General features: G+C 40.6%; 1 long non-coding RNA gene across 1 annotated transcript; it reads right to left on the bottom strand.

Moving 5' to 3' along the window:
- Positions 1–1901: 1901 nt before the first annotated feature.
- LOC148149391 (uncharacterized) lies at positions 1902–18109 on the bottom strand. Its single transcript, XR_015757895.1, has 3 exons — positions 17982–18109; positions 16253–16374; positions 1902–2824 (listed from the first exon to the last, which is right to left on the bottom strand). It is a non-coding gene; the product is annotated as an uncharacterized LOC148149391 (long non-coding RNA).
- Positions 18110–25466: the final 7357 nt, after the last annotated feature.

Below are 25466 nucleotides of genomic sequence, written 5' to 3' on the forward strand. Positions count from 1 at the left end.
CCAGTGTAAATACAGGAGATGCATCATTTGCTCTTTCACCTCCCCTATTCCCACCATACAAGGTCCCAAACACTTTTCTCAGGCGAATCAGTGATTTGCCATTACTTCTTTTAATTTGGTATGTTGTTTTGCTGTTCATGATAAGGTCTCCTTCACCGGGGAGACCCAACACATGAAGTAATTGCTTTGGCAAACCCCTGCTGTTCTACTGCCAAGCATGTCCCTGATGTTCCAGTTGCTTCTCATTTCAATTCTCTGTCCACTCTAACTTCAGTCTCTTAAATCATTCTAATAAATCTTAATAGGAAAGCAAGAAACAGTGACACATCTTTTGATCAAGCACTTTCCAGCCTTCCAGACTCAATTTTGAGTTAATTCATTTCAAATAAGTACTGCTTACATTTTGTTCAGACAGCAGTGGTTCATAAAGATTCTATGCGTAATTTTCATCTCTTTCAGACCCATTTTTAATTTTTTTTCCATTAGCAACCATTTTGCCTGGCTGTACCATCTGTGTTGTCATTTAATCATTCCTGTTCTCCTATTTCTTCCTTCTATGTCTCCCAAATCCAACATTTTCCCTTCTTCTCTATTTGTTTCCAATTTCTTCTAGTTGTCATAAAGTGATACTAAACTGAATTTCTAACTGTTTCTCGCTCCACAGTTGCTGCTACATTTAGTGAGTAACCTAATGTGTTGTCTGCACAATTTTTTTTCAAAAATTGATTATCCTAGCAATAGTTCTTCAAAGTTTGTCGCAGAGGTTTCCAAATGTCTCTGTGTAAAATTCATGCTTTGCTGATAGTGTATACCTATCGCCATCCAGGTCTGACAAATCCTGGACCTCCCTTTTTCATCAACAAATGGAATACCAACGTTTACAATATATCAATAAACATTTTCTTCTTAATGAGAAGCTGTCTATACTGGTTCAAGGCTGTGGATCAAATCTGTTGCCAAGGATTGTCAGAAAAAAGAAGGATATTGGACAAGTGCTGGCAAATAGGACCAGATTAATTTCGGATATCTAGTCAGTGTGGACGAGTTGGACCGAAGGGTCTGCTTCTGTGCTGTGCATCTCTATGATTCTATGGCTCTAAATAGAGACATGAAGAAGTTAATTCTCAACTTCTCAGCCAGAAATGCTAAAATTGAACTTTCAAGAACTGTTTATTTAGTTGCCATCATCCTAACTAGTTTCATCAATGTGACTCAACTGGGATAAGCTGGGAGCTTGCAATAGTACAGAACAAATGGTCTGTAATGTGTTAACTTACTGAGTTAATTTGATTTGATTCATTGTTGTCACATGTACCTAAGTACAATGAAAAGTTTTATTTTGCCTGCAGTACAGGCAGATCATGACATATAGGGTGATGAACAAAACGAGGCATACAAAGTTACAGCTGCACAGGAGGTGTACAAAAGCAAGATCAACATTAGATTTGAAATTTGAGAGGTCCATTCAGCAGTCTACTAACAGCAGGAAGAATTTGTTACTCAGAGTTACTACGACCCAGCACAAATAAAATTTACAACAAAGTTCATGTATCAGCTTTTAATATTGTACACAATATATAATTTTGTACAATATTCAGAATCGCAGTGGTTTCTTGTTTTCATCATATTTATTTAGGATAATACAGTAATGAATGACACTAACTGAATGAGTTTCTCATTTTCATTGCTTTTGCTGTACTTTGTGAATTTGCTAAGTTGTGAAATCTGGATTTAGCTTTCTGTCTAAGGCAATTTAATATTTCTACTTAATTTGTAAGCACTGAAAGAAATCCTTCGTCTTTCAAAACTGACAATGACAATTAGACCAAGTATAGACTAATCTGTTGGGCGTGACACACAGAACCTTCTGACAAATTGGAATTGTTTTATATGCTCTTTACTACGGGGTTTTGTTAGTGTGCATATTGTTGGTATCTTATGTAGTAATAAAAGGCACATAAATCAATATGACAGCACTTGAATACTAATTATCACAGTCTAATTTGTAACTTTTCTTGACCCAGTTCTGTGACAGTATCTAAAATTGGAAATCACAAAATTAGTACACAATCTATGCCTTCTATAGGGCACCTTCACAGTTGTCCTAATATCTGTTTATTTGTACATGCGTGCATTGCTGAACTACATTGGTAACACAAGTTGCTATAGTAACTAGCAAGATGACGATAGAGTTGAATATGTGCCAAATCTGCAGCCTGCTGCCTGCAAATTCATTCCAGCATGAAGCTGTCCTTGGGGTAATGTTCCGTCATGCAAAAATGACTTTGCTTATAACTTATAAAGTTTACATCATTTAAAAAATAATTTGTGCACAGACAACTTCATTTGACATCAGAAACACAAAGTAAATGCTTTTATTTCTATGAAATAACAATAGCTGTCATGTGCTGGTACCTGCTACAGGCCTCATAGATCTGTAGCTTGTGTTTCAATAAAAAACCATATTGAGAGAGGAAGTACAGCCATTAATGCAAAGCATTAAACAATTATAATTGCATTTTAGAAGTAAACTAGTTGAAGAATAAAAACACAATTTACATTAAATACAGTGGAATTAATTCACTATTAGAATTGATCATTCATCTGAATTAAAACAATAAATATTTCAAGGAACAGTAAGTGTCACTCATGTTCATACTTGATCACTTCCAGTTATGAAATAAAATGTGTCTTTTTAAGGCCACGACTATTTTTCTTTGAATTACAGTAATAGCACACCAAATGAAAGGAGCACTTTCTTCATAAGAAGTAATTGACAAAGCCTTTTTAAATTGGAAAGAGTCAAGTGTCCATGATGATTTCCCTGTAAGTGACACAAGGCATCTATTAGCAAAATTTGTTTCATCTGAAGCTAAGCAAACAAGAGATGTTCTGAATCTTTTTTCTTGAAATTTGTATGTGTTTAAAAATTAATCTAACAGCATTCTAAAGAATTTTACCTGTGATATTGTAGTGACCTACACTAGAAATCTGAATGTCATGCAGCTTGGCTGAAAATACTGATACGTGACTCTTAGCATGAGTTATTAAGAAGCTGTTTAAGTCCCCTCTAATCAAATGTTCACCAGTGGTCATGTGTCTGATATGTTTGCTCAGGAGTATGTAACCTGGTACTGGAATGTTTTTAGTGCAAGCAGACAACGTAACACCAGTGAAAGATGTCTGCTTCTATAGATTAATACATTGACATTGAAATAGATTCATATTCTTTTAAGAAAGGTCATGAAAGATTAAGCCAAAATGTCTTCATTGACTAATTGCATTGTAAATTTAGCACTTAATAGTTTTCCATATTTTTTCTTCAAAATTAAAATGCCTGATTTTGCTTTGGAGCTTAATTATAGTGTGCAATGTGAAATTTGATTGTAACTTTCAAGATGTTAAACGAGGCTAGAAACTAAAGTAAACAGGCCTGAATTTGTGGAGTACCCATTTTTTGGTTGAAAATACCAACATACTATCATAGGCTGGTAAAACTACAGTGATAGAAATAAGAATGAATAATAGTCTTGTTACATATAAAGTTTCTATATATCACTCCTGAGTTTTTTTTTAATGCCAGTTTTCTTCTGTTCCATGCTGCCTTGAAGACATTGAAGCCTCACTGGGGAATGTTTCCATGGATACTGGCTACCCTCTGCTGCGTCACCAATATCCATGTGTGGCTCATAATAATGATCACTGGCAGTGTGTTTAGCTACAGGAAACAATGCAATTGAACTAGTCCTGTCCTCACCCAATATCCCCACAGACATGTTTCCAACAGGGGTTTCTCAATAATGGTTATGTGTAGCATCAAAGCTGGTATTACATTCCCTAATGCATGAGTACAGAGGCAAATTGTAGCCTTTTGAGATCAGCTATTCAGCATAAACTATGAATTGGAATCTTCCTGTTCTATATGGCTCTGCTGTCAATGGATAATCTGGCTGGATCACAAGGTAGGCCTCACCTTCCAGATTTAACGTCAACTAATTTTTGCTTTATGATACAAATATTATTCTCGTCCTAGGATTTCTGACAATAAAAGGTCAAATAAATAATACAACAGATCCATAATAATGAGAAATGCAAAAGGTTGTTTGCATTGATCACTTCAAGCCTGGGCATAAGTTATTTTCTATTCTCTTTAATTACTTCAGTTCTATGCTTGGGTTTCTCAATGTGTGAATAGAAAAAGAATCACCCCAAGGCCTCTACCAATCTTTGTGTTCAGTAAATAACTGAGTTGCAAGAGTATCACAGATTGTTATTTTTGAAGATTTTATCTTCCTCCAGTAATGTTTGTCAGCTGGGTTGCTGTATTAAGTAGATTGGATAACAAATGGAACTCAAGCCATTGAAATCACCTCACAAAAAATAAATTGCAAAGATATGTGTAAATAGAAGGTGAAAATGAGAAATTGGCCTAATGTAATTTTTAAATTATTACTTCACTCGATGTGGACATTATGGCAAGACCATGCCTAATTGCCCTTGAACCGAGAGGCTTCAGAGGCCATTTCTGAGGGCATTTAAGAGTTTAAAACGTTGCCATTGCTCTGGAATCATATGTAGGCCCAACTACAAGTCAAGAATGGCAGATTTCCTTCCCTAAACAACATTAGTGAGCCAGATGTGTTTTTACAACATTCAATGATAATTTCATTGTCACCATTACTGAGACCATATTTAGATTAGATTAGATTAGATTAGATTACAGTGTGGAAACAGGCCCTTCGGCCCAACAAGTCCACACCGACCCGCCGAATCGAAACCCACCCATACCCCTACATTTACCCCTTACCTAACACTACAGGCAATTTAGTATGGCCAATTCACCTGACCCTGCACATCTTTGGATGGTGGGAGGAAACCGGAGCACCCCGAGGAAACCCACGCAGACACGGGGAGAACGTGCAAACTCCACACAGTCAGTCGCCTGAGACGGGAATTTATTTATTATTAAATATATTATTACATTTAAATTGCACTAGCTGCCAGATCCCCACCGCATTAGCTTGGATCTCTGGATTAGTGCTGCAGTGATATTACCACTATGTTACTATCTTACCCAATTTCTAGTGCAAGTGTCTAAGGTTGAACCAGATTGATCAAAATTTTCCAACCACATATCTACACAATTATTAGGACCACCTATCCATAACATCACTTGACTCCCTTCCTGTTTCAAATCATCCATATTGTTGTTACCTCGAGATTTAACTATTCCAATGCAGTTCAGGCCAGTCTCCCCCAATCTGTAAACTTGAAGTCTGTAAACCTATTGCTTTTATCCTAACTTGCATTAGGTTCCATTCACCTATCACCACGGTGCTTACAGGCCTACATTGTCTACTAGTTAAGTCACACCTCACTTTTTAAATAATTATTATCCTCATTTGAAACACATCCATGGCCTTGCTCTTGCCAATTTTCATAATCCCCTCCAGTGTCTTAACCTTGCAAGATATCTGCACTCCTCTAATTCTGGGCTCTTGGGCATCCCTAATTTCAATCACTCCATTATTGGTGGCTGCACCTAAATCTGCCAAGGCCTTAAATCCCCCTGGAATTCCCTTTCTGAACCTTTCCACACCTATACCTCTCAAGATGCTCCATGCAACCATTGATCAAGCTTTAGATCATCCGGCCTAATATCTATTCATATGGCTTGGTATCAGATTTTGATGTACAAATGCTGCTGTCAGGACAATTTAATTAATGCACATGAACATTATGTTTATGTTATCCTAATCTATGCATAAATTTGCATTAAAAGTGCTTTTGAATATGATAACAATATTTATTGTTCGCAATAAAATGTAATCTTTGAAACATTGGATCCAATTACCATTCTAATGATGATGCTTTTTCACCAAAACAGATAATGAAAGAATATAAGGTGTAAGATGGTTTTCCTTTATTCCTTTCCCTAGACAGGCAGTATCAGCAGAGTATTAACCTTGTTTGAAAAAAGTCACCTTGCTCTGTGTATTTGTTTATGCAAGTTAAGGAGACCTTTGACTGAGATTTGGAAGCAAGTCAACAGACTGGCACATGAAGCAGCTAAAATGAGGGAGCCAGGCCTAAGTCGATATCAGAGGCACTTTTTTCAAAAATGATAGTGGAAATCTTGTGGGCAAGAAATGCATTCATCTAACACGAAAGCACTTGCAACAAAAACCTGGAAAAAGGAGAAAGAAACTCACATTTACACAGACCATTGATGAAATAAATCAAACTAATGCACACTATAAAAAATATATCTTCTAGGAGAAAGTGAGGACGGCAGATGCTGGAGATGCTGCAAATCCTGAAGAAGGGCTCATGTCCGAAACGTTGATTCTCCTGCTCCTTGGATGCTGCCTGACCTGCTGCGCTTTTCCAGCAACACATTTTCAGCTATAAAAAATGTATGTTTAGTAAAGAGAACCAAAAACAGAAATAGTCGGAAAAACTCAACAGTCTGGCAGCATCTGTGGAGAGAAAGCAGAGTTAAGTTTGTGGGTCCAGCATCCGCAGTTCTGTTGTTTTGTTGTTTGGTACAGAGATTAGTCACTGTGATTTCCCGTTCCTTTATGTGTAATATTATTAAAATAAAAGTGATCAAATAGATTAAAACTGTCAAAACCTTGGATTTAGGTTTGCAGGTCTGGAGAACGGTCCCAAAATTGGATGAAGCTGCAAATAGACAAAGGGACCTCAATGCATAATTAAGCCCAGCTAGTTGAAACCAATGCAGGCAGTATGCTAACTTCCTGCCGCCTGGTCACTGAATTAATTGTAGCATGCAGCCAGCACTGAGTGTGCTGTTGAGTGGTTACATGCCTGAACGTGAGAAGCAAAATTATAAGAGGTTAGTTCAAGATAGTCTGTGCTATTTAAAACCAACCTACACCTCTTATAGGGTAGTTGCAATTTAACTGGAACAAATGATGAACGTCATTATAAAGGTGGCTTTATTTTTTTCTCCGAATGAATTCAATGCTCTCACCACTGTAGTATGGTTTTGATTCCCAATCAGAAAACAAGGGTTTTTATGATTCATGGTTGTGTCCCTACCTCTGGCCAGAAGGTCCAGCTTCAAGATCCAGGTGCCTCAGACACATGTCATAACATATCTGAACAGAGGTTGAATAAAAATAATCGCGAAGTCTAGAGTCTAGAACCAAGGATTACAGTCTTTGGATATGGGTAGGCCATTTAGAACTGAGATGAGGAAATATCTCTTCACTCCAAGGACAGTCTCGTGGAATTCTTTACCATCAAAGGCTTTGGAGGCTGAGTCACTGAAAACAATCAAAGAAGGGATAGATTTATTTTAGATATTAAAGGCATCAAGGATTTATGGAGAGAAAGTGGGAACACAGCATTGCGACAAGGGATAAGTCAGAAGCATATTGAATGGTAAAAAAGACTCAATGAGCTGAATGGTCTACCCATGCTCCTAGATTCTACCATTCTGTGTAAAAGTGAGTTTGACCTGGGAAAGACACAGAATGGCACAGCACGGTAGAAAATGGGGTTCAAAACTTTCTGATGCTACAGTGGAGGTTGTGGAATGCAATGGGCAGAGGAAGAGGCATGTTAGGTATTCACAAGAGATCACAAGACCATTCAGACAAGTATTGCAAAGGCACTTTAAACAGATGGTGGCATGGTCAATGCCAGGGATTAAGCCTCAAGTGTCTGGGCATAATAAACCAAGAAGTTTGATAACCTCATACAAGTGGTCAAGACCTGTAAATAAATCTCAAAATGCCATCTTTCATTATTTGCCCTGGGTGCTCACACACTGCTTGATTCACTACACCTTTATCACTCACATACCAATACCTTTTGCCAAATACAACACATACTAAGATCACAACTTCACCTCACTTTCACACAAATAGCACGGCTGCAAATGGGTGTCATGGTGGCTCAGTGGTTAGCACTGCTTCCTCATGGTGCCAGGGACCTGGATTCGAATCTCGCCTCAGGTGACTGTCTGTGTGGAGTTTGCATATTCTCCCCATGTCTGCATGGGTTTCCTTAGCGTGCTCTGGTTTCCTCCGACAATGTGCAGGTCAGCTGAATTGGCCATGCTAAAATTGTTCATAGTGTTAGGTGCATTAGTCAGGGGTAAATATAGGATAAGGGAAGGGGTCTGGATGGGTTACTCTTCTGAGGGTCAGTGTGGACTTGTTGGGCCATATGGCCTGTTTCCCTACTGTAGGGAATCTAATCTAATCTAACCATACATCTCACTGACTATTATTGACTATCACTTCACCTAAACACATCGCACCACATTCACTATCACAATTTTCTTTCTCCTGCAGGATAAGATGGTATATAACCTGGGACAGCAATACCTAAACAGCAAGCACAGGGATGACTAACTGCCCTTATGTATATGGTGAGGTTATGGTTAGCATTGTTAGCATTGCCATGTCTGAGATTGGACCCAACTGTGAAACATACTCCCAACTTCTACTGCAGTATCAGCTGGAGCAGTGTAATGTTAAAGTGTGCAGTGGTAGCTCAGATGTCTTTCATTCTAGCATTGTCTGCTGCCATGGAACTTCAGACTGCTGCCACAATGCTGTGGATATAGATAGTTCTTCTATAATGCAATGGTTGCGTTCTTGTGCAACCCTGTATTATAGAAGAATCGTACTTTAGAAACAGCGCTTAAAGTGCTGGCAATGTAATCGCGTTACAGCCAACACATGTCTTAAAAGTTCGTGCTTTAAAAACAGAGTCCTCAATTCATCAATTGCGTTACAGCGAATTTGTGTTGATGACATCCACGTTATAATAGAACAACCTGTACTAGTCAGGTCTTAAATAGTCTTGCAGTTGGTGCAGCTATTATAGTTCAACACCTTATTACAGTTGCTAAGGTGGATCTCTGGGAGACTGGCAACTGACTTGCTGTCCTCGGAACAGGATGACAATATACATCTTCCCATGTCTGCCACTTAGTTGCTGCTCTTGCTGCTGTTAGAAGCCCACTTATATTGGTTTGTCTATGCTAAGATGGTGCAGGTTGAAGCTGGATACTACAGGGCCAGAGCTACACAAGGTCAATATTGCAAAGCTATCTGAAATTCTCCCAGTGAAAATCACCAGTCTTCTCCAGCAAAGCTGTAGCTACTGTAACACTGCAGTAGAGCACTAGACCAGGCCAAGTACCAGAACAACAAGAACTGAGGAAATGTGCAAAGATCATAAACTAATCCTTATAGGAAATGTGACATGGTTTGATTTTAAAAATTGATTTAAAATGTTTATTGAGTTGATGCTTTTAATATTTGGGAATCTGGCAAAGTGGACAGGACTTAGAACAAGGAGATAAAAGCAAAATGCTGTGGATGCTGGAAATATGAAGCAAACACAGAAAATGCTGGAGACATCTGGCAAGACTGGCAGTGTCTGTGCAGTAAGAAACAGAGTTAACATTACGAGTCTGGTATGTCTACTCTTCAGAGCAGTGAGGGCTATATGAAGGACCAATAACTGGATCCTGGGCCTCCAGAGGGACCACTGTGCTCTGGTCAAAGTGGGGCAATTGTGTTCAGGTTGGGGATCAAGGGTGGGGCAGGGGGCTAGGGCCAGAAGTAGCACGAGGGCCTATGACTTTTGTCCTTGGCCCTACATTTGAATGCTGTGATGGTTAGTAACAGAGGAAAAGTAAGGTTGTTGGGGAGAAGGTTAAGAGGTGACTTAATAGAGACATACAAGATGATCAGATGGTTAGATAGCGTGGACAATGAGAACCTTTTTCCTCAGATGGTGATGGCTAGCACGAGGGGATATAGCTTTAAATTGAGGGGTGATAGATATAGGACAGTTGTCAGTGGTAGTTTATTTCTCAGTGAGTAGTAAGGGCATGGAATGCCCTGCCTGCAACAATAGGAGACTCGCCTACTTTAATGTCATTTAAAGGGTCGTTGGATAAACATATGGATGATAATGGAATAGTGTAGGTTAGATGAGCTTCAGATTGGTTTCACAGGCCAGCACAGCATCGAGGGCTGAAGGGCCTGTACTGCACTGTTATTTTCTATATTGAATGTAGTATTGAGTTTTCATACATTACTAGATGAGTTGATCATAGCCAGGCTTGCTGTGCAGGGTTATGGTGGTGGCCTCTTCCACCTCCTCAGGTGTTTGTCATATAAATGGCAGCGAGGGATTTGCCCTCATGATCATGAGTTTGTGCAGTGTGCTGTAGACAGCAACAAATTATGACATGTATTCTGCTGAGTGCAGCACAACTGAGTCCGGGCAATAGAAATATTGTTTAAGCTTTTTAATGATCTGCTATATCACAATCTGTCTGGCAGAATGGCTTTCATTGTGTACATATTCCTCAACGTGCATGGCTTACACTTTGGTATCAGAGCCATGTTATCAAAACCTTGTCACCCAAAAGTATACTGATGGTTTGTTGTGGTGTAAGTGGACCACTGAAGAAAGAAGTTGCCAAGATAGGTTAGGCCATTTTTGAATACTGTGTTCAATTCTGGTCCCCCCAGATATAGGAAAAATATTGTTAAGCTTGAAAGGGTTCAGAAAAGATTTACAAAGATGTTGCCAGGATTGGAAGGTTTGAGCTATACGGAGAGGTTGAATAGGCTATGTCAAAGGCTGGGAGGTTACCTTACTGAGGCTGAAAAAATCATGAGGGGTGTGGATAGGATGAATAGCCAAGGTTTTTTTCCCAGTGTAGGGGAGTCTAAAGCTCTAAGTCATAAGTTTAAGGTGAAAGGAAAAAGATTTAAAAGGGGTCCGAGGGGAAACATTTTCACGCAGAGGATGGTGCATGTATAGAATGAGCCGCCAGAGGAGTTGGTAGAGGATGGTACAATTACAACACTTAAAAGGCATCTGGATGGCTAAATGAATAGGAAGGGTTTAGAGGGATATGGGCCAAATGCTGACAAATGGGACTAAATTAGGATAGGATATCTAGTCAGCATGGATGAATTGGACTGAAGGGTCAGCTTCCATGCCGTACATCTCTATGATTCTGTGACTCTATATTGGGCATTGACTTATGTAAGATGTCACACATAGTCACACATCAGCCAGAGGTTAAAGAACCATAATCCTTTCAGTTGTGGTATGTCTCCAAATGGATGTTGAAAGGATGTTTCCTCTTGTGTGAGAATCAAGAACTATGGGCCATTTTACACCGAGATGACGAAACACTGTTTCTTTGGAATTCCCTTCCTCAAGAGGCAGTGCTTGCAGAATCTTTAATTATTTTTAAAACAGGGGTGGAAAGATTCTTGATTACCAAAATTAACATGGATTTGCAGGAATGTAGAGTTGAAGTTAAAATTGGATCAGTCATAAACTTAGTGAATGACATAACAGGCTTGAAGACTTGAGTGACCTGCTCTTGCCCCTTGATTGTTTGTTGAAATGCAATATCCAAAGGTGATGCAAATGTAGTCAACAGCACCGTGCACCACGGAGATTCCTCCAATCGTCACAAAGTTATGCCCCATCTCTACCTGCTGTTGTCTGGCAACATAGATCCATGCTTTCTGAGAATACATAATCTCAGTAACTGTTCTAATGCATTAATGGATGGCCAATTGGGGGTTATTGCAACCATTTTGTGTTCCAGTCTGAGAAGAGTCAGGCCTATAAAAGTTAATAAATACAGTCACAGGCAGTATCTGTCCTTTTCTTGTACTGAGGCTACAGTTGTGGCTACAGTAGTAACAGATGACAGTGATGACACACAGTGAAGGGGAAATGTCTAACACATTCCTCCTCCCTAAGATTCTAGAAGGAGAGTTGCTCCCTACAAAATCTGGACTGATATATTCTCTTGCTGAGGTACCTTTTCACTCTCTTTCCCCTTCCAGCAGCTTGTCCTGCTGTTTGCTGCCTCTGCTCATTCTTACTAACTATACTAAGGGAATCAACATATGTCTGGGAAGTGCAGAATCCTTGAAATCAGGAGATGTGTTACAAACTATAAATACTTGAAGCAACTTTGGAACCAAATACAGCAAAGCTAGTAAATAATTCAACAATTATCCTGTTGAGGATCCCCTTAACTAGAGCTGATTGGGAGAGATAATTGGGAAGGACTGCTATAAATGGCAGCAGTAATGTATTATTGGCAGACTGATGTCCCAACCTGCAAACATCTCCTGGACATTCACTGTGCATGCATATATTCTCATCAAATCCAATGAATGGTGTTGTTAGCCCTAAAAGCTAGCACAGGCATCATGGACATCACTTATGAGACAAACCAGCATTTGTATCTTCTATAAATCATTTGCCATGGAACCAAAGTCAAGTACATATATACTTAAATACAAGAAAAATCAATAAAACAAAAATAAAAGGAAATTTATAATATTCCTTAGTTTTTGAACATGTCTGAAAATGTGTTGCTGGAAAAGCACAGCAGGTCAGGCAGCATCCAAGGAGCAGGAGAATCGACGTTTCGGGCATGAGTCCTTCTTCAGGAGCCCTTCTTCTCCTGCTCCTTAGATGCTGCCTGACCTGCTGCGCTTTTCCAGCAACACATTTTCAGCTCTGATCTCCAGCATCTGCAGTCCTCACTTTCTCCTTTTTGAACATGTATCAATACAAGTGAGGTGAATATTTCTTATTGTTACAATGTACTTTTAGACTAAAGCAAACAAATGTTTAATTCTTTGCAAGGTAGGCAATCAATAAAGGTTGAGTTCTTGCTCAGAATTGTGGTTCCCTCTTTGTTTCCTTGCCTTTTATGTAGAGATTCATGCCAATTGTTTCTGATATGAGTTTAGGCACCACTTGATTTTGATTCAGACTGATGGCTGTGACCTTTTTCCTTGCAGCTACAGTGCAAAATATTTTCTGGATGGCTAGAGTTCATAGGCAAGAGTTCTCATTAAGAAGGCGTTTTCTGCATGGGAGAAACACTCGGAGCTCATTAGCAATTCTGTTTAAGGTTTTCAAACAGTTGGTGGTCTCAGCAGTAGACAGCCTCTACTATTTTACTAACAGCCAACTGTCTGTTCAAATCATATTTAAACACAAGTTTATTTAAAATCATTTTGTTCCATTCATCATTTTCTATGTAGTTAAGTCTAATCACTTGCTGACACATTGATAGTGTCTTCTGCTGGTAGAAAAAAAAGGACATTGTTTCTTTCCATCTTACATATTTTGTTAAATCTTAAGCTTTTGACATATATTGTTATTTTTTACCAGAACCTTAATAAACACATTAATTTTACTTCCATCTCTTTTGTTTATGTATTTAGTCAAGTTTTGCTTTTGTGTGGATATCCATTAATGAAACTGAAAGAGATAAGACATTTTTATTTATTCATGAGATGTGGATGTCACTGGCTAAGCCAGCATTTATTTCCCATTTCTAAATTGCTTTGAGAAGTTGGTGGTGAGTCCATTTGGTGTAAGTGCATTTATAGTAGTGTTAGGAAGGTTGTAGTTGCACTTACAGTAATAATAAGGAGGGAGTTCCAAGATTTTGACCCAGTGCCATTAAGGAATAGTGATATATTGACTTGAAATGGAAATTGCTGGTGGTGGTCATGTGTGTTTTCTGCCCTTGTCCTTCTAGATGGTGCTTCTTGTGAGTTTGGAAGGTGCTGTCCAAGATAGCAGTGTCATTATGGAGGAAGTGTTAGGATCCTGACCCCACATGCTCCAGGCCAACCCAATTCTTTTCTCTCTCTCTCTCTCTCTCTCACTATCTCATTTTCTGTAATTTTCCTTCTCTTTTATTTCATCTGACGTTGTAGGGAAGCCAGAGTGGTGTTGGACACTTGGCAGCAACAGCAATGGCATGTTGTAGACTTCGGTAGGTCGGGAACTCGGTTGGTCATCGGCTGCAGCAGAGCTTGGTGCCCTGAGTGTGGCTGCAATAGACCCACAACGGGAATTCAATGGGTCAAGGAGGCAAGGACCCATGCCATCTGGAGGTGAGGTAATGTGTGGTCTGAAGGTATGGACTGGAGCCAAGGCCTGGCACGGACTAGAGGTGTGGTCCCAATACGATCTGGATGCGAGGTGCGGTATGGTCTGGAGGTGAGGCGCAGTACGGTCTGGAGTTGAGGCGCGGTATGGTCTGGAGGCGAGGCGTGGTAAGGTCTGGATGAGAGGTTCGGTACGGTCTGGAGGTGAGGCGTGGTACGGTCTGGAGGTGAGGTGGGGCACGGTCTGGAGGTGAGGTGTGATAGGGTCTGGAGGCGAGGTGCGGTACGGTCTAGAGGCAAGGCGTGGTACAGTCTGGAGGCAAAGTGCGGTACGGTCTGGCGGTGAGGTGCGGTAAGGTCTGTAGGTGAGGAGCGGTACAGTCTCGAGGTGAGGTGTGATACGGTCAGGAGGTGAGGAGCGGTACGGTCTGGAGGCGAGGTGTGATACGGTCTGGAGGTGAGGTATCATACGGTCTGGAGGTGAGGAGCGGTACAGTCTGGAGGTGAGGCGTGGTACGGTCTGAAGGTGAGGTGTGATATGGTCTGGAGGTGAGGTGTGATATGGTCTAGAGGTGAAGTGGTATATGGTCTGGAGGCAGAGTGCGGTACGGTCTTGAGGTGAGGTCCGGTACGGTCTGGAGGCGAGGCATGGTACGGTCTGGAGGTGAGGTGTGATACAGTCTGGAGGCGAGGTGTGATACCGTCTGGAGGCGAGGTGTGATACGGTCTGGAGGTGAGGTGTGATACCGTCTGGAGGCGAGGTGTGATATGGTCTGGAGGCGAGGTGTGGTACTGTCTGGAGGTGAGGTGTGGTACGGTCTGGAGGTGAGGTGCGGTACGGTCTGGAGGTGAGGTGCAGTACGATCTTGAGGTGAGGTGCGGTACGGTGTGTAGGCAACGAACGGTACGGTCTGGAGGCGAGGCGCAGTACGGTCTGTAGGTGAGGAGAGGTTCGGTCTGGAGGTGAGGAGTGATACAATCTGGAGGTGAGGTGTGATATGGTTTGGAGGAGGAGTGGTATGGTCTGGAGGTGAGGTGTGATACGGTCTGGAGGTGAGGAGCGGTACAGTCTGGACGTGAGGTGTGATACAGTCTGTAGGTGAAGAGCGGTACGGTCTGTAGGTGAGGAGCGGTACGGTCTGTAGGCGAGGCGCAGTATGGTCTGCAGGTGAGGAGTGGTACGGTCTGTAGGCGAGGTGTGCTACAGTCTGTAAGTGAGGAGCAGTAGAGTCTGCAGGTGAGGCGCATTACGTTCTGGAGATGAGGTGTGATTCGGTCTGGAGGTGAGGAGTGGTACAGTCTGTAGGTGAGGAGCAGTACGGTCTGTAGATGAGGAGTGGAATGATCTGTAGGCGAGGTGCGATACGGTCTGTAGGCAAGGTGTGGTATGGTCTGTAGGCGAGGTGCGATACGGTCTGTAGGTGAGGAGTGGAATGATCTGTAGGCGAGGTGCGATTCGGTCTGTAGGCAAGGTGTAGTACGGTCTGTAGGCCAGGCGCGATACGGTCTGGAGGTGAGGAGGGATACAGTCTGGAGGTGAGGCGCAGTACGGTCTGGAGGGGAGGCACAGTACGGTCTGGTGGGGAGGCGCCGTACTGTCTTGAGGCGAGGTGTAGTACAGTCTGATGGGAAGACGCGGTACTGTCTGGTGGTGAGGTGCAGTATGGTCTGGTGGGGAGACATGGTACCATCTGGTGGGGAGGCCCTGTTTGGTCTGCTTGAAGGACTGTAATGCTGAAATTTTTATTTCTTTATTGTTTTAGTTTACTCCTAAGATCTTGAATTTAGGTACCTTTGTATCTAAGATGGTGCTGTAACTGATGATTTTGTAACTTTCCACTGTACTCATGTGAGTTCATGAGATAATAAACCTAATTTTAATTCTAATTCTAACATATTTCTATAGTTCATGGAGTTTATCTCGCCAATGATACAAACTGCTGCTACTGATGTGTTGCCAATCAGCAAGCTGCCTGTTCCGGACGATATCGAGAATATTAAATATTGTTGGAGCTTCCCTCACATTGGAAAGTGGGAAGCATTCCACTGCATTCTTGACATGTGCTTTCTAGATTGCGAACAGACTTTGGGATGTCAGGAAATAATTTACACATTGTGGGATTCCAAGCCTTTGAACAGCTCTTGTAACTACAGCCCTTCTATATGCTACTTCAGTTCAGACTCTGGTCAATGACCTCCTCAGGATATTAATAGTGGGGGTTTCCATGATGGCAATGCCATTGAATGTCAAACGGTGTTGGTTAGACTCTCTCTTATTGGAGATGGTCGTTGCTGGTACTTGCCTTTTGTGAGGCCAAGCCTCAATATTGTCCAGGTCTTCCTGCATTTGGTCATGAACTGCTTCAGTATCAGGCAATGCTGCTGACCATTGTGCAACTATCAGTGAACACCACCAGTCTTGAACCTATGATCAAGTAAAAGTCATTGTTGAGTGACAGAAGATGGTTGTGCCTAAACCACAACCCTGAGGTAGTGGTCAGTGACTTAAGGTCAGGAAACAGTAAAATTACATTTCATTCACAGTTGTTGAGTGAAATGACAAAATTCCTAATTCTAGAATATCATAAAGCTTACAATTGTACTGAAAATGATTTACTTTAAGTAATAAGTTATGGGATGTATCATTTTAATCAGAACTGGAAAAAAGTTAGAGATGTCGTACAGAGGTACAGAGGTCGGGAAAGAACACAGAAAGTTAATTTGATTTTTGCTCTTGAAGATGCTAGCTGGTCAGTTGGGTGGTTCCAGTTTTTTTGTTTTGTTTTTATTTTCTGGTATTAATTTTGTGATTATTAAATTGAATGAGTCAGCTACTAAGGAGGGAGCTTGTGGAATATTAGCCAAGATGTTGAATTTACTTGTGTACATTTTCCAATGGTTGGTAGTTCTCCTTCAGCCTCCTAGATAATTAAGCACCTTATGAAATTGGAAATCGGAGTGGTCCACACATACCTTTTAATATTGATTTTTACTGGATTTAACTCCTTCTCTGTAATGATCTTACTAGGACTGATAACCCGTCCACAGAAAAGTGTGTGTGTGTGTCTTCTGATTGAGAAACAAGTGAAACTGTACTGCAACTTCTGCTTATCTGAGATCATGCACTTTATAATTTTCAATTTTAAATCGTGTCTGCAAGTATAAATGTCTGACATACATTAGCAAAATGTCATGTGGTTTTCAATCATACCCCAGCTTGATGACTATTCCTCAAATCATGTAGTTTGCAGGAAATTGATATTAATAACTGTGCCAAAGCTTATTATGCAGCCAGCATCTTTTAACCCTGTGGTAGTACATCAGCTGTTGAAGGATGAATTTTCAGTGCTGATTTCCTGTATTCTTCCTAAGACTCCTGAGGAATCTAGCCAGGAAATTACTACAGATTATTCATTACTAATTTTCTGACTGCCAGGTCCAGCAACTTCTCTGGCATGTCTTTAGTTTCAAGAGCAGTCATTAGACTGCATGTAGGAGCTTAATGTAATAAATAAGAAATTCCCACCTGCAGTAAGGCATTAAATTTTAACTTAAAAAGTAAGCATTAAAGTTAAAACCAATTTAAAGGAGTAGTGCTTTCAGAGATAAGATCTCTCCATGAACCAGGGATGGATGGGTTAAATGCAGAAAATATTTGTGCTCAATTTGGTGAAAGTATGGAGTGTTTCTGTGAATGGGGAAGCAAGAGTAAGATGTTGTGGATTAAAGGCAGAAAGATGGCAATATTGCTGTAAAGAACAGAGTGGACTCCCTTTGAAGAGGTGGAATTTTAGATATCAGTCGCTCATCTGAATGCCTTTTAATTTTACAATTTTCAAGGTTATATCTACAAACTGAGAAATGAATACTTTTAGAATGAATTTGATGTCACAATGTTTATGAAAAAAAGTTCAAATGTTCCAAAGATGCATGCTCCTGGATTCACTTAAAAATGCACAAGGTGGCTTGGTGAAGGGTTGGGAATGGAATGGTATCTATACAAAAGAGTGTTTAGAATTCTAAACTTCCCACCTTGACTCCTGAGTGGTGATAAGCATGTTAGCGTCATCTGTACCTATGAATCTTCCTCCACTGAGCCTTTTACTAAAATTAAACCTTTGTTGTGACATTAATTGCAATTCTCACTGGTTGGAATTCTTCAAGTCCTGGTATCCAAGGTAACTAAATTTAAGGTGAATGTGTAATCCTGGAAACAAGCATAGAATAATTAAATATTGTGACGGTGTATCCTTAGTCCACAAAATAACTACAAAAGGCAACGACCATTTGCCTGAAGCACCCCATTTCATTAATCCTTGATTCCATCTAGGGTTTTTCACCTTTGGTGTGCTATGAGTGTCAACCACACTCTGTATGAAGTAAGCATTCTAGATACTTGAGGATATCTTTATCATCCATTCTCTGTGTCAAATTATGTATTTGCTGAATTGCTCATTTTGGAAATTGCTCTCTGAAATTGATGAATTGACACAACACAATCAGTTAAACAGATCCTCTGACATCTGCTTCTTATAAGTAGAACAAGGACTAACCAAGCTTGACATCATTGAATTACAATTTTCTGATGAATCCAGTTTTTTCTTTACTCTTTTTCCTTCTTTTTCCTTCTTGTCTTGCCCTAGCCTTTCATATTAAAATCTAGCAATTGGTGAAGTTAAGAAAAAGCACTTAGAACTAATAATAGTTAATGTAAAAAATTAACATTTTCTGAGGAACATGCCCCTAAACTCGCTGACCTGTCTATACTTTGTAGAAGTGCAGAGCTGTAACCATTAAGTTAGTAATATAACATCACTCGAGATATGGTTCCAGCTATGCTTTTCTCTTTGTGGGATATGTGCAATATTCCATGTTACGGTCCTAGTCAGACTCACACCCACAACTGTTTCTCTGATACATTGATGCTTCCTGCTCTTGTCCAAAATTGGAAAAGTTAATCCAAAATTGACATCCTTCTCCCACTTTTACTTGGTACACCTCCTGACTCTTCCCTTCCCTTCATTGACTTCACTGTTTAAATTTTCAAGGATAAGCTGTCCACTGATATCCATTACAAGCCCCCTGATGCTCACATTTACCTCAACGGCACCTCTTCACACTCTGCTTTTTGCAAGGATTTCATTCCATTCTCCCATTTTCTTTGACTCTGTTGCATCTATTCTGATGGTGCCACTTTCTGACATGACCTTTTTGCTCAACCAAGGTTACACCCATCCCCACCTCCATTGTGGTGGATAGGATCTTCAGCCATTTCTGATCCATCTCTCACACTTCTCCTCTTCACTCTTCTCCTCCTTCCCAAAACAATGATAGGATTCCTCTTACTTTGAACCCTACTCATCTCTGCATTCAAAGGATCATTCTTTGCCTTTTCCCTCCAGCAAGATGTCACCAACAAATGCATCTTCCTCTGCCCTTCACTGTCAGCATTCAGCAGAAAATGTGTCCCCTTTGACATCCTGGTCCACTCCTACATCATTCCTAACTTTCTCACTCCCCCATGGCATCTTCTCATGCAATTGCAGAAAGTGTAATATTTGCCCATTCACCTTATCCCTCCTCACAGTCCAAGGCCCCAAGTACACTTTCCAAATGAAGCAATATTTCACTTATACTTCTTTCAGACTAGCCTATTGCATTCACTGTTCACAATGTAATCTTCTTTACATTGGTGAGATCAAACTGAGACTGGGTGACCCACCTTATGGAAGACTTCTGTTCTTCCAAAGGAATGACCTCCCAAATTGCTTACCTTTTCAACTTTTCATTTCATCATACTCTCATGCTAATGTTTCTGACCTGGGCCTGCTGCAATATTCCAATGAAACACAACACATGCTTGTGGAACAGCTCATTTACTGCTTGGGCACTTTACATGCTAGAGGCCTCAATATTAAATTCAATACCTTCAGAAACTTGACCACATTATGTCTACTCTTCATTTTTTTTTTACATTCCCTGTCATTACACCACCATCCCGCAACAGCCTTGATGTATTTATGTCTTTTTGGCTTTACTCTTAGTAGAGAGGACCCATTCCCTCCCTTTCACATCTCGGCCTCTGTCAAATGTACAAAAAATTTCCCAAAACCTTTCAGTTCTGGAGAAGAGTCACAATGAATTCAAAACTCTGTTTCTATCTCCATAGATGCTGTCATACCTGCTGAGTTTCTCCAACACTTTCTATGTTTCTTTCAGATGTGAATTATAGAACCATACAATGATACAAAACAGAAGGCCGCCAATAGGCCTGGCATACCAAAAGAATGGTTTTAAATGCGTATCTTTATCTTTGCTGTCAATGGAAGTGTGATTTTCCACATCAAAACTAACATTAGGACAGAAACAAATAGACTTTTGTTTTTATATTATAATAACTAACCTCTGTTTGCTTTAAAGAATATCACGCTTGCTAGAATTCCTCCTTCTGAATAGCATGAAAATTTTGACTCTATATATTTAATAGTCCTTGGAAAAATTGATGTTGTTCTTCAACCACGAAGTACTTCATATAACAATCTAGTTAGGAGTTGATAAAGTTTAGCTATTGATTGTGATCAAACCAAGATTTCAAAAATCACTTTCTGCATTATGTCCTCATGTGCTCATAAACAACATTCCTTTTAAAGTATTGTGGTAATTAAACTAAATTTTGCATGGTAACATTTTTATCAGAGTTTCTTATGGATTTCTTCAGCTAATCCTTTTAGAAAGAGCAATATAAAGTCACTTAGGAATTGCAAACGTCAACAAATAAAAAAAAAACCAAACCTTAAGTCCCAACAATATTTATTTTATAAAGCATTATGCAAATCTTTACTGTTTTTGCATGTAGCCACATTTTCCAGAAGTATTTTTAGCAGTAGCGGAACTGACGAATATTTTGACAGTCAACAAATTTAAAACAGAAATTATCTTGAGAAAGAAATATAGAAAGAGAAACTTTAAAAAAATGCCAATTCTTTCGGGTGTCATGTTTCACCTGAACTGCAATATCTTTTGAAATATCCAACTAATCAGTAGAATTTAGGCAAACATTTACATTTAAGGCATAACATAAAATGAAACCACAGCAGAGATGAAAAACAGATGCTGGTGGATTGCCAATCAATGAGATGGAAATTGGATGGGTGTATAAGTTGTTATTCATCCACTTGCAGATGTTTTTCACATATTCCAAAGTAAAATTTCATCCCCATGCTTTGTAAAAAACGTCTTTAGCAGTAGAAATCTTTTCAAAGTATGTGGCAGTACACTTAGGAAGTATTGATGTAAAAAAGATCTTGTTGTGCAAGTCCATAGGTCCCAACACCGGTGGATAAGGTGATTTAAAAACATGTACAACATGCTTGCCTTCACTGGTTGGGACATTGAGTATAAACGTTGGCAAGTCACATTGTAGCTGATTAAAAAAAAGTATTTTTAATCACCCTGTTTAGAGTTGCTATCACACACCTCTGGAGCAGGTGAATCTTGAACCCAAGCCCCCTGCGCAGTGGTAGGAACACTACCATTGCATCATAAGAGGGCTTTAAATCCATAATCCTTTATTTTCTAATTAACCCATTCAGAACTGTTTTTACATACAGTGGGACTTGAACCTGGGTATCCTGGTTCAGAAGTAGAGATGCTACCACTTTGCCACAGGAAATACAAATATTGCAGGTATATAAAATTTTAGTTCGGCCATATTTGGAGTATTATGTGCAGTTCTGATCACTACACTATATAAAGTATGTGGAGTATTTAGAGAGGGTGCAAAAGAGGTTTACCAGGATGTTGCCTGGATTGGAGTATATCAGATATAAGGAGCGGTTGGACAAACTTGGATTGTTTTTGTTAGAGCACCAGAGGCTGAGGGACGACCTGATATGAATATATAAAATTATGAGAGGCACAGAAAGGTGGATAGTCTTTTTCCCTAGATTAAAATGTCAAATGCAAGCCAATTTTTTTTTATGAGGATAGTAGATGCCTGGAAAATACTGCCTCGGGGAAGTGATAGAAGCAGAGACCAAAGCAATGTTTAAGAGGCACTTAGTCAGACACATGAGCAGGCAGAGAATAGAGGGATATAGGCCATATGCAGACAAGTGGGATTATGGTTAGCACAGACATGATGGGCCATAGGGTCTGTTTTGTGCTATATTTAAGTTTAAGGTCAGGAGTAAGTGGTTTTGAAGAAATCTGAGATATCTTTCTGCCGGGATGGTAGAAATATGGGACATAGTCCCTGACAGGATGGTGGAGGCAGGTACACTCACAACATTTAAGGAGCATCAGGATGACCACTTAAAATGCCAGTGCATGGGAGGCTTTGGACCGAGTGTGGGGGTAAATGGGATTAGTGTAGTTTGGTGTTTGATGTTCAGCAGACATGATTGTTTGAAGGGTCTTTTTTTTATGCTGTATGATTCTGTGACTAAACTATTTGATTCTCTTGTGCCACCTCATTCCCCAGAACCAGATTATCATTGCCTCTTTCCTTATCCAGTGGAACAGTGACCCAGAAATATCCAGCAGCACAGCATTTTGGATTCATTGTTGTAGCCACAGAAATATCTGTCTGTTCTCCCAACTATAGAAATCCCCTATCATGATTCCTTTTCTGTAACTCTCCCTGCTTCCTTTGTAGCTGAGTTACATCTAGTGCCATAGGATTGGCTATGGGTTGCACTGAGCAGACTTCTTGACTGGTTGCCAGTCATCCATTCTGTCCCTGTGTAACATTAAGCTGCGAATCACATTAAGAATTGGGCTATCCACTTGGCTCTCAGCCTTGCAGATGTGGTCAGTGATGACAGCTGCTGGAGGAGTTGGATCTCCCAGTCTGAGCTGTATAGTTTGCAACATTTTCTGCCCATGTGATTGTCTGGAATGAAAGAAGCATCCTGGAATTTGCAAATGGAAAAAAACATGCAATCCAGAGGACTGTGGTTCCTTACCATGTTTCTATTTATTGGAATGTCTAAGCATAACAGAAATAAATCAGAGATTTGTTAAAACGTGTTAAAAATACTCATTTCTTTATCAATCATTAGTTTCCCATTCATTTATATCATTTTGGTCTTAAAGTCACCTGCCGTTCACTTAGTTTTCACTTGCTCTAAACATGCTTGTTCAATTATTCAGAGGCAGTGATACACTTTGTGATGTATCAGTACAATTATGGTAACATAATGCTTAAGTTTCTCACTTGTAATCCAGACTCTAGAACTAATGATCTGGAGAAACAGGACTGAATTTCGAGTGCCTGATTAGGCAGGCACAGAATTCCCTGTTCTTTGCCGTCACGTCAGTTCCCTGGCTTAATTTCACCATTTTCTTGGACAGAAAATGAGGAAGACAGGCTTATCCAACCACAAGTAGAGGATAGTTAATTGATCAGGACAATGGATTTTCCAGTCACTCTCCAAATCCCTGTGGGCAGCAGGAAATAGTTTGGTTGCTTGGAGAAAGCCTCCTAGCACCAGACCAGGAAGACCAGGCAGTTTTAGTTGCCCTGTTTGCTCACCTGGTGTCAACTGCAGGTCACCCTGTGGAGACACTCACTGCACCGCCACACCCCATCTCTTTCTCTCTCACACACACACCCACACACACACACACAATGGTGAGTAGCTGCAAAGGCTTTTGTAAAGGTTAGGGACAGCATCTTCACTTTCAGGTGTCCTATTTCTCACTTTTCTGTCAAACTGCAAAGCTTCCATCTGACCCTCCAACATTGGGATCCTGTCCACTATTCTTAACTTACCATTGGGGCGGCACGGTGGCTAGCACTGCTGCCTCACAGTGCCAGAGACCCGGGTTCAATTCCCGCCTCAGGCGACTGACTGTGTGGAGTTTGCACGTTCTCCCCGTGACTGCGTGGGTTTCCTCCGGGTGCTCCGGCTTCCTCCCACAGTCCAAAGATGTGCAGGTCAATTGAATTGGCCATACTAAATTGTCCGTAGTGGTAAGGGGTAAATGCCCGTAAGGGCTAAATGTAGGGATATGGGTGGGTTGCGCTTCGGCGGGTCGGTGTGGACTGGTTGGGCCGAAGGGCCTGTTTCCACACTGTAATGTAATCTAAAAATTAGTTCAGAGACAACCACAGCACAAGCCTCTGGTTCCCATTTGAACTGCAAACTGGTGCCTGGAGCCCTCCAGGAAGAATTCTGCCCATTAATTCAAATTCCATCACGGCACTGAGACTTTAAAACATTAAATAGCTGTTTGGTATTACAGAGCTTGAGTATTGCTGAAATAGGCATGTTTTGTTGAAGCTTTTCATCTTGCGTCTCGCACCAAACAAAATCTGTCTTTTTTCAGCAATACTTAAAATTAGTTAATTAAACAAAAAAAATCAGAAATGCTATTTTTGTAACAACTGAATTGTCATACGGTGGCATAGTGGTTAGCACTGCTGCCTCACAGTACCAAGGACCCAGGTTCAATTCCCGCCTCAGGCAACTGTCTGTGTGGAGTTTGCACATTCTCCCCGTATCTGCGTGGATTTCCTCCGGGTGCTCCAGTTTCCTCCCACAGTCCAAAAATGTGCAGGTTAGGTGAATTGGCCATGCTAAAATTGCCTGTAGTATTAGGTGAAGGGGTAAATGTAGGGGAATGGGTCTGGGTGGGTTGCTGTTTGAGGGTGAGTGTGGACTTGTTGGGCCAAAGGACCTGTTTCCACACTGTAAGTAATCTAATCTAATCTATAAAACCTATCTGGTTTACATTTTTGGGGAAAGAAATTACACATTTTTACTCAGTCTAGCCCACAACTGATTCTGGACCTACTACAATGTGGTTCACTCTTCATCGCCCTCAGAAATAACTTAGTTAACCATTCAGTTTTATGAACTACTGCACAAAATTATAATAATAAAAATTGACAAACCACCTGGCATAATGTTTGCATATTCTCCCCATGTCTGCATGGGTTTCCTCCGAGTGCTCCGGTTTCCTCCCACAGTTCAAAGATGTGCAGGTCAGGTGAATTGGCCATGCTAAATTGCCCATACTGTTAGGTGCATTAGTGAGAGAGAAATGGGTCTGGGTGGGTTACTCTTTGGAGGGTTGGTGTGGACTGGTTGGGCCGAAGGGCCTGTTTCCACACTGTAGGGAATCTAATCTAATCTAATCTAATCCACTCCAATCTAATCTAATCTAAACAACAGATTGGAATGCAATAAAGGGCACATCCTTCTCAGTTGACCATGCAGTGCTTCCTTGTTAATATCTGGGGATTTTTGCCAAATTTGGGAGAGGCATTCTTTAAGCTCTAAAAGAAAACCCTGGCATATTATTTCTATCATAGTCTAGAAGATATAAAAATGTGATTATGTCCCAGAAACATCTGGGAGTCATTCAGTATTGACTTCAGACCCCATAAAGTTTCATTGCATCAGGTCACACAACATCATTCACACTAAGCAAGGGTTCAGAAAAGATTTACAAGGGTGTTGCCAGGGTTGGAGGATTTGAGCTATCAGGTGAGGCTGAATAGGCTAGGGC

The sequence above is a fragment of the Chiloscyllium plagiosum genome, unplaced genomic scaffold (genome assembly GCF_037043375.1).
Source record: "Chiloscyllium plagiosum isolate Xiang-an unplaced genomic scaffold, Cpla_swu_hap1 HiC_scaffold_8, whole genome shotgun sequence".
Classification (NCBI taxonomy): domain Eukaryota; kingdom Metazoa; phylum Chordata; class Chondrichthyes; order Orectolobiformes; family Hemiscylliidae; genus Chiloscyllium; species Chiloscyllium plagiosum.